Source organism: Tenrec ecaudatus, chromosome 5 (genome assembly GCF_050624435.1).
Source record: "Tenrec ecaudatus isolate mTenEca1 chromosome 5, mTenEca1.hap1, whole genome shotgun sequence".
Lineage (NCBI taxonomy): Eukaryota > Metazoa > Chordata > Mammalia > Afrosoricida > Tenrecidae > Tenrec > Tenrec ecaudatus.
This window is the reverse complement of record NC_134534.1, coordinates 57,660,834-57,673,777: the sequence shown is the minus strand read 5'-3', so window position 1 is coordinate 57,673,777 and position 12,944 is coordinate 57,660,834. Positions and strand designations below refer to the sequence as shown.

The 12,944-nt window shown below is 46.8% G+C and overlaps 1 protein-coding gene across 1 annotated transcript in view; it reads right to left on the bottom strand.

The window, feature by feature from the left end:
• The window catches only part of ZNF704 (zinc finger protein 704), a 261,357-nt gene that overhangs the window by 72,680 nt on the left and 175,733 nt on the right, over positions 1-12,944 (bottom strand). The gene's annotated exons all lie outside the window — the stretch shown is intronic.

Sequence of the window (12,944 nt, the reverse complement as noted above, 5' to 3'; positions counted from 1 at the left end):
CCCTACCGGAGTTGCCTGTGAGCTTCGACAGGAGTAGAAAATCCCCCTTTTCTCCTGAGGAGCTGCCGGGGGTTTTGAACCGCTGACCCTGCAGATAGCAGCACAACTCATTGCCACAATGCCACCAGCGCTCCAGCTGTGAACCCCAAACCCAATACAGTGTTGAAATGGCAAGTGTTTGGCTACATAGACAGATCACAAAACAAACAAACAAACAGAAAACCCCAACTATTCCTTTAAGCCACTGAGTTTTGGGTGGTTTACCACAGTTATTGGGCGAAGAGCTAATTGGTAGCGGCCCTGTATCGTCCTGTGTTTAATTTTCTGTGTACACAGGGTCTGTTTCTTCTGGTAGGCAGGAACCACAAACACATTTCTCTAGGTAAGGATCTCGCTGTGTTTCCTGCACGGAGTGTGTGCGCTGCACGTTTTTGCTGATTTCACTTGTAGACGCCGAATTTACTAAGATTTAAAACTATCGACAGAAGGAGCCGCTCACTAGTGTACGAGCTTGTTTTTCATCAAAAGGCTAATGCATTTGTGTTCCCTGTGGCAGCATGATCCAAACTGTCCAACCAACCCGCAGGGAATGCAGCCAGGAAGGATCAAGTCAGACTAACCGCTGATCAGCAGATCAATAATTGTTAGGTACTTGACTAGTAATGACAGGGCTACTCTTTTCAACATGTGACACAGGCCAATTATCACAAAGCTTTAGGGAGCTGAGACAAAGAAGTTACCCCTTGGAAATTGCAGACTTGGGGTCTTTAATGCAGGCCGTCCCCTCAGCTCTCACAAATCTTTGGGAGCCTCTCCCTCCTTCCCACAAATGCTTCCCGCTAGGTCCTGGAGAGGGAGTTTGTAAGAGACATGTTTACCACTCCACTGCTAAAGGTTTACAGGCCGAGGGGCAGGGAGAAAGCAGGCCACTGTCCCGCAGATGGTTGGTGGAGCTCACTGAGTACCTGACAATGTGCAGACTCCAGTTTGGGCATGCCTTCTACTGTCATTGGCTTCCACCTGACCAGTTGTGTGAATGCAGGCGCTCCTTCAGTGGACTTGCCATAGAAGCCACAGGCGCAGAACGCCCCTGGGCTGCTACTTCAACCACAGTCTGACAGCAGAACAAAGTGGAACCACCGTCATTTGCCCCAAGTCAAAATCAAAACAGATCTCTTTCCCTCTAGTCCATTCCAGCTCCTGGCCAAGCCCTGTGTCACGGAGAATGGTATGGGTGCAGTTTACCAGGCTTTTCTGCGACAGTGCTCCTGCCAGCCTGTAGCTTTTCAGCAAAGCCTTAACCATTTATGCCTCTCAGGGACCTCTGTCTAAAGTCCCACAGCAATTAAATGGCTGACCCAGGAATTAGAGTTTATCTGGCTGCCTTGCTTTTTCCAGGACACCGACGCTGCCTTCCACTGGAGAGTTCTGCTGCCTTGACCCACCACGCAGATTGGCCGCCCCTCAGCCTCTGCCCAGGCTGGCTCGGGAAGTGGACACGCCCCTTGTATGATGAGATTTCAACATCCGGACCCTCCTTCCACTGGAAGTCAGCCGTGTGACTATTCCCCAGTCATCAAGCCCCTTCTGTTCGCTCTCCTTTTTCCTACCTGTTTGTCAAGTTTCACAACCAAGGTCATGCAGGTTATGAGAGAACATCTTGTAAATGTGTGTCCACGGGGAATGCTGAAACACAAACTCACGGCCATCACATCAGGTCTGACTCACCGCGATCCTGAAGAATAGGGTCGAACTGCCCCAGTGGTTTTCCAAGACTAACTCTGTAATGGAGTCGACAGTCTCAGCTTTATCCCTCGGAGTGGCCGGTGTGTTTGAACTGCTGGCCTTGTGGTTAGCAGCCCAATGCATACCCCATGATATATCCAGGGAACGCTAAAGTGTGAGTTAAGTTTCCGAGTTTCCGCACCCTCCTGCTTTAACAGCCATTTAGACACTCCATTTTCATAACGTGGTCCAAGAAGGAGGCCAAGCGCCTGAGTGAGGAAAGGGGCCGTTTCCTCCTAAGCATTAGCAGCAGCAGCCATAGCTGCCAGAGCCACGGGGATGGTGGCGGGTGGAAACCAACAAACATCCTCTAGCTGTTCAATGCCAGGGCAGAGGATACAGGACGTTACCCATATCCAGAGCCCCTGAAGCGAAGGCCTGCAGTCAGCCACCCAGCCATTCAGACCTGCCGGATGGTTACTTCCATCCACCTCCATCATCTAGCCTAACAGTTCTCAACTTGTGAGTCTCGACCCCTTTGGGGGTTACCTAACACCATCAGAAAACACTTATTTCCGGTGGTCTTAGGAACCGAGACACGGCCCCTCTGTCTCCAGGCGGGTCTGCCCACATGCAGATACGCCCACATACGAGCACCCCATGTGAACACTGTTATCCAGGCTACACCATGCTTCAAGACAAAATTCCATGTCATTAGAAGTAAATATTTCACAATATATAATTACATATTGTTTTTGTGATGAATCACGATGCTTTAATGATGTCCAATTTGTAACAATGACAATATACCCTGCATATCAGATAGTTACATGATGATTCATAGCAGTAGCAAAATTACAGTGATGAAGTAGCAATGCAAGTTGCTCTAGCTAGTTCACTAGGGCACTCGGGACACCAGTCTGCCAAACAAGCAGGCATCAGGTACTTGTGGGGCCGGAGGAGGCGGTCTGGGTTGGGTAATATAAAGCTCTTTCCAATGGCTCATCCCTAGGCCTGTTAGGCGGTCCAACTCGGGAGCCCCTTATATATTATGTGGCCCCCATCACTCTGTGTCACCATCACATTCTACTGTGATTGCAGTTTGGCTGATGCATCTTCTAGGCTAGAAGCTGCTTGAGGGGAGGCAGGACTTTCTTACTCACTACCCAGTCTCCGCAGCCCAATGCAGTGTCTGGGGTTTAGCAGAAATGTGATAGGAGTCCCTGTGAGGTGCAAATGATTGAAGAGCTTGGCTGCTAATCGAAAGGTTGGATATTCAAGCCCACCCAGAGGCTTCAGAAGAAAAAGCCTGATGTTCTACTTTCTCCAAAATGAGCCATTAGAAACTCTATAGTTTCATTCTGACATACAGTGCATGGGTCACCTTGAGCCAGAGACAGTTGGCAGAGATGTGAGAAATTAAGTGTTATTAAGACCTTGATAAAGCAAGGTTGACCAGATAAAATAGGGAGTGGGGAGAGCTTGAGGGTCCTTAGAAAACTAGAGGATATGCAGATACTCTTGCCTGGATATCTTGGACAAAAAAGGGGGCTTCAAAAAGTTCATGGGAAAGTTTTCTTTCAATGCCCCTTTTCGTGACCTTTTTGAAGTCTCCTTGTGCTAAATATAACAGGGAATTGGGTGGGGGGTGTGGCGGGAGGGCAGGGCAGAAAGGAATATAGTAAGTGGTCCCAGGTGTTTTGCACAGGGATTTAATCGCCAGTTTAATGAAAACGGGTCGATATTTCTGTGGTTAGCCACACTTTGGAGCTTTCCGAAAGACAGGCTGAGACTATTTTCCTCGAATGCAGTACAAAAACGAACATGCTATATAGCTCATTTGGTTAAAAATTAGGAGCACTTCTAGAGAATGAGAACCCTTTAACATCAGTGTTCGCACAGTGCCCTCCCTGACAGCTAGTTAATTCTGACTCAGGCTGGCGGCGCAGTGGGTTGCAGACTGGACTGCAAGTCAGCAGTTCAAAACCACCAGCTGCTCTGCTCTGTGGGAGAACGATGGGGCTTTTTACTCTGATCCAAATGACAGCCTTGGAAACCCACAGGGGCAGTTCTACTCCGTCCCTTGGGGTCGCAATCAGGTGCAGACCATGCAACACACTGTCTCGTGACGCTTGCTGGCACACGGAGTTAGAAGTTTTGGGAGGTCAAAGGTGGCCTGCAGCATTCCTAATACTTGCTCGTGCTATTATTATTATTGCTATTATTATTATTATTATTAAGAGTTAGAGTCCAGTGAAAGACCTCAGACACTCGCCTGCTCCGTGAGTTGGTCAGACAATGAAAGAAGCTTATTAAGGAAGAAAGCCATCCGCATTCTCTCTCTCTAGACCTCACACAGTGTTAGCACAGAATCTGAATGCACATCGTTCACACACATTCAACTTGAAGTCAAGATCTTTCCTAGCGCGCAGGTCCACGCATGAGAATACAGCGCCCGGAGCAGAAGTTCCGGCCTGGTCCCTTATTTGTGCGATGCTATTGTATTTAAATTTTCTCATCTGTCAAATGGGCATAAGAAGATCTACTTCGTGGAGCTGCCGCCGTGAGGACTGGCTTAGTAGCCTCTCCATAAATGTTAACTATCAACTGCATAAACTCTAAATTTAAAAATATTAAACAAATTATAGCTGTGATATGAAGTGAATCAAGAATTAAAAAGCGAGATGGTGGCGATCAAACCCCTAGGGCACCTAGACTCCACTGGGCACTCTATAAAAGCGATGCTACCGCGTAGCTGGACTCTGAAAACGTGGTGCCAAGTGAAGTAAGTCCATCAGAAGGGGACAAATGTACGGCCCAGCTTACAAGAACCGTCTAGAAAATGCAAACGCAGAGAGAATGTTCTCAGTGGTTATGGGGTCAGGCGGGAGGCGGCGGGGGAGTCATTGCTGAGGGTTCTGTTCACAGTGATGGAAAAACTGGGAAATGGTGAAGGCTGGATAGCACGGCGAATCAATGCCACTGAATTATACAAGCAAAATGCTGACTTGGCGAATGTTTTGTTTTGTGTGTGTATGTGTGTGTTTAGCACAATGAAAAATGATGTTGCAGGTTTTACAGAAATGTCAATATTGCAGCTACTTAAACCTGCACTGAGAGAAATGTAGATGTCAGCTCAGAAACGTGTGAAGGGTACATCGTTTGAAAACTGTGAGCTAAAACGCAGTGAGAGATTCATGAGCAGAACGTTCTGAAGATGTCTAAGGAGTATCTATCAACCCAGAGATTTAAGCACCATTGTGGAAAACTCTGGGTAACCAAGGAATTTGTTAATATTCTATTCTTCTAAAGTTTTGTTGTTTTTTTTTTTTAAAAAAAAACCTTTATCTTCATTAGTTATTAATGAGGAATTTGGGGGGGGGAGGGTAGTGATTCACACGGATATTTTTAAACCAGCCTTTACACCTATAAGCAGTGTACATGTCTTTTAGGTGGAAATGCATTGCATGTACGCAAGCATATAGAAAGAGGAGGGGCCTCGGCAGCATGGTAGTTACACGTGGAGCTGCCAAGTGCGAGACCAGCAGTTCGAAACCTCCAGCTGCTCCGCTCCGTGGGAGAACAATAAAGGCTTTATTTATCCTCTCAGAAGCAGCTACGGTTTCAGAAGCCCACAGGGACAGTTCTTCCCTGTCCCGCAAGTCGGGATCAACTCTGTGGCAGTGAGTAAGTAAGTATATAAAATGGTGCAGCTTTGTAGATTCTTGTAAGGGATTTACTTTTCAACAATACTATCATTATCAAGAATGATCTCTTGAGTGGAGCAGATCCTGGCCCACCAAGCCTTGAAGACGATATCCCTGCTCAGAGCAGCCAACACACAGAGAGGACCATTGGGCCGGCCCCTCTATGAGGCATGACACACCTCACTGATCCCTAGTGCTACAGGGACAACATTGGAGACACAGTGTGGGAATTGCACCCAATCTGACCTCACCAAGCCGAGGAAGACACTAAGGGCATGCAACAGAACAGCAAGCGGAGCAGAGCAAGGAAGTCCTGAGGGAATACCAAAAATAGACTTTGGGGCCAGGGTGTATATCCCGCATCAGGCTCGACCAGAAAACACCCCCCCAAAGGTCAACATACAGACCTTGAACTATTTACAGGCTTTTCTCTTTTGGGGGGTCAGTTTTGTTGTTGTGTTTTATTTTGTTACTTTGTTTTATTCTGTCTTGTTTTTGTGCTTATTATTATCTGTGCAGGTCTATCTAAATAACATAGGATGGATAAACAATCTGGAGGAGAAAACAACAGGGACTAATGGTTCTGGGGGTACATGGGAAAGGAGGATGTGGGGGAAAGGAAGTGGTGTTAACAAACCCACAGACAAGGGAACAACAAGTGACCCAAAATTGGTGGTGAGGAGGGTGTAGGAGTCTTGGTAGGGCTTGATCAACGGCAATGTAACTGAGAGGAATTACTGAAACCCAAATGAAAGCTGAGCATGATATTGGGACAAGAGGAAAGTAAAAGGAAATAAGGAAAGAAGTAGGAGGCAAAGGGCATTTATAGAGGTCTAAATACAGACATGTACATATGTAAATATATATATGAGGATGGGGAAATAGATCTATGTGCATATATTTATAGGTTTAGTATTAAGATAATAGATGGATATTGGGCCTCCACTCAAGTACACCCTCAATGCAAGAACACTTTGTTCTATTAAACTGGCATTCCATGATGCTCTCCTATCCGACACGATAGCTGAAGACAAATGGGTGCATAAGCAAATGTGGTGAAGAAAGCAGATGGTGCCCAGCTATAAAAAGATATAGCATCTGGGGTCTTAGAGGCTTAAAGAGAAACAATCAGCCATCTAGCTCAGAAGCAACAAAGCCCACATAGAAGAAGCACACCAGTCTGTGTGATCACGAGGTGTCGATGGTATCAGGCATCAAAGAACAAAAAATTATTGTGAATGAGTGGGAGTGCAGATTGGAGATACAAAGTCCATCTGTAAGCAACTGGACATCCCCTTACACAGGGGTCTGGGGAGAAGACGAGCCAGTCAGGGTGCAGTGGGGCAACGATGAAATATAAAATTTTCCTCTAGTTCCTACCCCAAACTATCATGATCCCAATTCTACCTTACAAATCTGGCTAGACCAGAGGATGTATGCTGGTACAGACAGGAATAGGAAACACAGGGAATCAAGGGCGGATGATCCCTTCAGGACCAGTGGTGTGAGTGGTGATATCGGGAGGGTGGAGGGAAGGTGGGGTAGAAAGGGGGAACTGATTACAAGAATCTACATATAACCTCTTCCCTGGGGGGCAGACAACAGAAAAGTGGATGAAAAGAGATCACATTGGACAGTGTAAGATATGACAAAATAATTTATAAATTATCAAGGGTTCATGAGGAAGAAGGGGTGGGGAGGGAGGAGGAAAAATGAGGAGCTGATACCAAGGGCTCAAGTAGAAAGCAAATGTTTTGAGAATGATGATGGCAACAAATGTACAAATGTGCCTGACACAATGGATGGATGTATGGATTGTGATAAGAGCTGTATGAGCCCCCAATAAAATGATTGGAAAAAAAAGAACTCTCTTATAGTATCTTACAGAAATTTCATTATTGTTTTTCTTCCATGTAATTCAAAGTACTTTAACCACTATATTAAACTTGTCTTTAACAAAGTCTGATGAAATATGTAGAGGGTAGTCAGAAAGGGGTTAAAAGATTATATATACATACACACACGTATATTTAGGGAGTCAAGGATGGGGACTGAAATAAATCAGAGAAAATGTTCTTAGGTAAGCACAGTTCCATAAGAGGCATGGCAACACGAGTGTCATGTGCACATCCTAGAAGAATCCAGAGACCAGCAGGCACTCACGGACGATGTTCTGACGGCTTGGGGCGGGAAGAGGAATGGAAACAGGAAACACAGGGAAGCAGCGGGATAAGAGGTTACCTGGTGGGGGTTGCAATTAAAGAGATGGTACAAAACGTGTCTAAATTATTGAATGGAAAATGAATCTGCTCTGTAAACTTTCCCTCAAATCACAGCAAAAAGGTTTCCCCCCAAATCCCATTTAAAACAAAACATCCTGGATTAGAAGTATCAGGACTCACTAAATCCCGGGTCTGCACGTGATGAACACACTTGTGAGAGTGTGAGAATCATGCAATCTGTGTGCATTTAGCACCCCCAACGACTAAAAAAGAGGCACAACACCTAGTGGGCCTCTTCGGATTTTGGAGGCAACATATCCCTCACTTGGGTGTTCTACTTCGACCTATTTATCAAGTGACACGAAAAGCCTCCATTTTTGAGTGGGGCCCAGAACAAGAAAAGGCTCTTCAACAAGTTCAGGCTGCCGTGCAAGCTGCTTTGCCACTGGGACCATATGATTCAGCTGACCCAATGGTGCTAGAGGTGTCAGTTGTAGATAAAGATGCAGTGTGGAGTCTTTGGCAGACCCCTATTGGTGAATCACAGAATAGACCATTGGGATTTTGGAGTAAAGTCCTGCCATTCTCTGCAGACAACTACTCCCCATTTGAAAAACAGCTGTTGGTCTGTTACTGGGTCTTGGTGGAGACTGAATGCCTCACCATGGGCCACCAAGTCACCATGAGGCCTAAATTACCTATTATGAACTGGGTATTGTCTGACCCACTTAATCATAAAGTTGAATGTGTGCAGCAACACTCCATTGTTAAATGGAAGTGGTATATACGAGATCGGGCCAAAGCAGGACCTGAAGGGACAAGTAAGCTGCATGAAGAAGTGGCCCAAATGCCAACAGTCTCCACTCCTGTCACATTGCCTTCTTTCTCCCAGTCTGCACCTATGGCCTCCTGGGGAGTTCCTTACCATACTTTAAGTGAAGACCAAAAAGGTCATGCTTGGTTTACGGATGGCTCTGCACAATATGCAGGTGCCACTCGTAAGTGGACAGCAGCAGCACTACAGCCCCTTTCTGGGATCTCCCTAAAGGACAGTGGTGAAGGGAAATCTTCCCAATGGGCAGAACTTCGAGCAGTGCACCTGGCCGCTCAGTTTGCATATAAGGAAAAATGGCCAGATGTGAGATTATATACTGATACATGGGCTGTGGCTAATGGCTTGGCTGGATGGTCAGGGAATTGGAAGGACCATGATTGGAAAATTGGTGACAAGAAGGTGTGGGGAAGAGGTATGTGGACAGACTTCTCTGAATGGGCCAAGAAAGTAAAGGTAATTGTATCTCACGTGAACACTCACCAAAGGATTACCTCTGAAGAGGAGGACTTTAATAATCAAGTGGATAAGATGACACGCGCTGTGGAGACTGGTCCCCCTCTTTCCTCTGCCACTCCTGTTATCACCCAATGGGCACATGAACAAAGTGGACATGGTGGCAGGGATGGAGGTTATGCATGGACACAGCAACATGGACTTCCACTCACCAAGGCTGACTTGGCCACTGCCACTGCCACCGCTGAGTGCCCCATTTGCCAGCAGCAGAAACCAACATTAAATTCAAGATATGGAACAATCCCTCGGGGAGATCAACCAGCAACATGGTGGCAGGTTGATTACATAGGACCACTTCCGTCATGGAGGGGACAGTGTTTTGTTCTTACTGGAATAGACACCTACTCTGGATATGGATTTGCCTTCCCTGCACACGATGCTTCTGCCAAAACTACATTCGTGGACTTACAGAATGCCTCATCCACCGGCATGGCATCCCACATAGCATTGCTTCAGATCAAGGAACTCACTTTACAGCAAATACAGTGCAGCAATGGGCCCATCCCCATGGAATCCACTGGTCGTATCATGTTCCTCATCATCCTGAAGCTGCCGGCTTGATAGAACGATGGAATGGGCTCCTAAAGACACAATTACGGTGCCAACTAGGTGACAACAACTTGCGGGGCTGGGGCAATGTTCTCCAGGAAGCTGTATACGCTCTAAACCAGCGGCCAATATATGGTGCTGTGTCTCCAATAGCCAGAATTCATGGATCCAGGAACCAAGGGGTGGAAGCTGGAGTGACACCACTCACTACTACTCCTAGTGATCCCCTTGCAGCATTTTTGCTTCCTGTCCTAGCAACCCTGTGTTCCTCAGGCCTGGAGGTCCTGTCCCGAAGAAAGGAACTCTCCCACCTGGAAACACAGCATGGATTCCACTGAACTGGCAGCTGAGAATGCCCCCTGGGCACTTTGGGCTTCTCATGCCTTTGGATCAACAGGTCAGGAAGGGTGTCCTTGTACTAAGTGGTGTGATTGATCCTGATTACCAAGGCGAAATTGGACTGGTGTTATATAATGGAGGTAAAGAAGAATATGTCTGGAATCCAGGAGATCCCATAGGCCGACTCTTAGTGTTACCATGCCCTGTGATTAAAGCAAATGGTAAATTACAGCAACACAATCCTGACAGGACTTATAATGACCCAGACCCCTCAGGAATGAAGGTCTAGGTCACCCCGCCAGGCCAAAAACCACAGCCAGCTGAGGTGCTTGCCGAGGGCAAAGGTAATACGGAATGGGTAGCAGTAGAAGGTAGTTTTACCTATCAATTATGACCATGTGATCGATTGCAAAAGCAAGGCTTGTAATTGTCAATGTATTTTCTTTGTATGTTATTATTGCATATATTTCCTTTGTTCAAGTATGATATATCAGATATAATTTGACTCAGTGTGTTTTCATTTATATGTATGATAGATGATTGATGATAAGTATAAGTGTGATTTCATTAATATCTGGAAATTATATAAGTATGTATGGGTAAAGAATTGTGTACAGGTACCAGGCTGGCAAGGGGTGGGTTGAGATAGTTTATTGTGCCAGCCTTGCCGATAAACACAAGTAGGATTAACTAAAGGGCAGAGGGATAAATGGCTCGGTGAGCCTCGCCTTGGTTGTTCTGTGCCTCAGTTTAAAGGGGTACACTACCTGTGGGATGCCTAGCCTGTGGACTGTGTCACTGTAAGTTGAGGTCCCTTTAAGCCCACACGATTGGAATGTTCATCTCTGGAGCTGGGGACTGACAGTTGATGACAGTTGGGGACCTGCCTTGCTGTTTGCTGCCTGGATATATATAGCCCAGCTCTCTCTACAGAAGGGGACTGGCAACTGGCGGTTCTCAAGCCTTAAAGGACTGCTAGTGTCTCAGTGCTTTATAATTTAACTGTTAATTTCTTGTATTATATATCTATCTTTATAAATATATATCATTACTAGCAATCTGGTCTTGTCTCTCTAGAGAACCCTGGCCAACACACAGTGGTACCCTTTTTCCAGGCAGATGCTGGGTTTTGACTGAATTTACCATCATTTTTCTTTCGGGTTCTATGGAAAAATAGCACCTTCTGGATACTGGACGAGGCCCTTTAACCCTTCCTTTCACGCCCTCCCTTCGGCTGCTCTCATTCAGCACTGTGACGCGAACTCTCCCTAGTCTGTGCTGTCCAGTCACCCCCAAACCACGGCACCCCAGGCAGGTCGGGTAGAACTGGGCTCCAGAAACTCAAACGGAGAGAGCCAGGCCTCTTCTTTTTCTGAGGGAGACTCGTGTCAACTCTGTCCAGTTTTGCTTCTGGAGGGCCCATTACCTACCTGTCTGTCTTGTGATCTCTCACTCTACGTCAGGACTCCTTCTGCATGTGAGTTCAGGAGGGCACGGGTATTATTAGGCACTGGTGGATGACACACAGTGAGCTTTCAATAAATACTTGTCAAACAAACCCAACTTACCAATAGATCTATCCAGCTCATTAAGTGGACCATGCTGGTTAGTTTCTATGTGGGGTTCTACCGTAAGAGTATGAGCCATACATTCCTCATGGCCCCAAAATGTAACCTAATGACTTCTTTCTTCCACTAACCAGCAGGACAATGCTGGGTACACTGTTAGCAACCCATCACTCCAGCACTGCATGAAGGAAACAGAAAAGCAAAAATAAAAGGGAGCAAAGCAACCCAATCACAGACACTTTGCTTATTAGATACATGCTGAGTCTTGCCTCTCTAGGGCCCACTAAGCCTCACAGGGTTCAAGAAGGGCTGCCCTTGAGAGCGGGCTGGAGTTCAAGGGTCCTCCCTGCCAGGAGAGCCCAGAGGAGCGCACGGCATCTCCCCAAGGGACGGCCTCAGGGTTCAGACTCAACCCCAGCTCATTCCCTGGTGCTGGTGCTGAGGGGGCGCTGACAAAGGACCAGAGGCCAGGCCAGGGCATGTTGGTGGGCAATGCTATGATGGCTTGGTGACAGCCGAGCCCTGCAGTGGGAGGAGACATGGAGGTAAAAATGCTAGATACCATGTCTTCTTCCTGCAACCCAGGGATGTGACACTGTCTCTGTGTTCAAGGGCTCACAAAGTGAGGGTGGGATACATACACACATGTCTAGTAATTATAAAGTGCTAGGGTGCTTATGTGTTTAGTAGAAAGCCCTGCAAAACGCTGTGGTAAAGGGTAGAAGGAAGGCATAGGGGGGAAGGCTTTCTGCAAGGATAGCTGGTCCTTGGAGGGGAAGAATGGTTACCCTAGGTTAGGGTAGCCAGAGAAACCAGAGGCCTCGTAAATTCTAATTTCAGATGAGCAGCAAATAGAATTGAAGTATGACCATGAAATGTCACGCTGTCTTGAGAAGAGGACATGGAACGAGGGCTACGATATCACAGCTGATGCCATAGGGATATTGGCTGAAGGTAGAGGATGCCAGGTAGAGGGATATTGGCTGAAGGTAGAGGATGCCAGGATGAAGGTAGAGGTCTCTGCTTTTGTCTTATTGACCGAAGACTCGTGACTGTGTGCCTCACAGCAAGCTATGGGCAACATCGTGAAGCCGGGAAAGCTCAGAAGACTTGACGAAGGCATGTGGAACCTGCACACAGGCCCAAAGGCAGTTGCTCACACAGATCAAGGGGTTAACGTGTAGTTTAAAATCAGGAAGGATGGGTGCCAGGGCGTGTTCTTCCACTACACTTACTCCATCCGTGTGCTGGGCAAAGGATCTGAGAAGCTGGACTACGTGAGGAGGGATGCAGCATCAGGATCGCAGGCAGACTCATTACCAGCCTCGCTTGCTGAAAGGGAAGAGGACGTGCAACATTTACTGTCGGAAATCAAGGGCTACAAACAACCTTCAGTATGGCTGATATCAACGTAGAGAAAACAAAAACGTCCCAGCTGGGCCAGTGAGCAACCTCAGGGAAAGAGAAAAGAACCAGCTTGTCACAC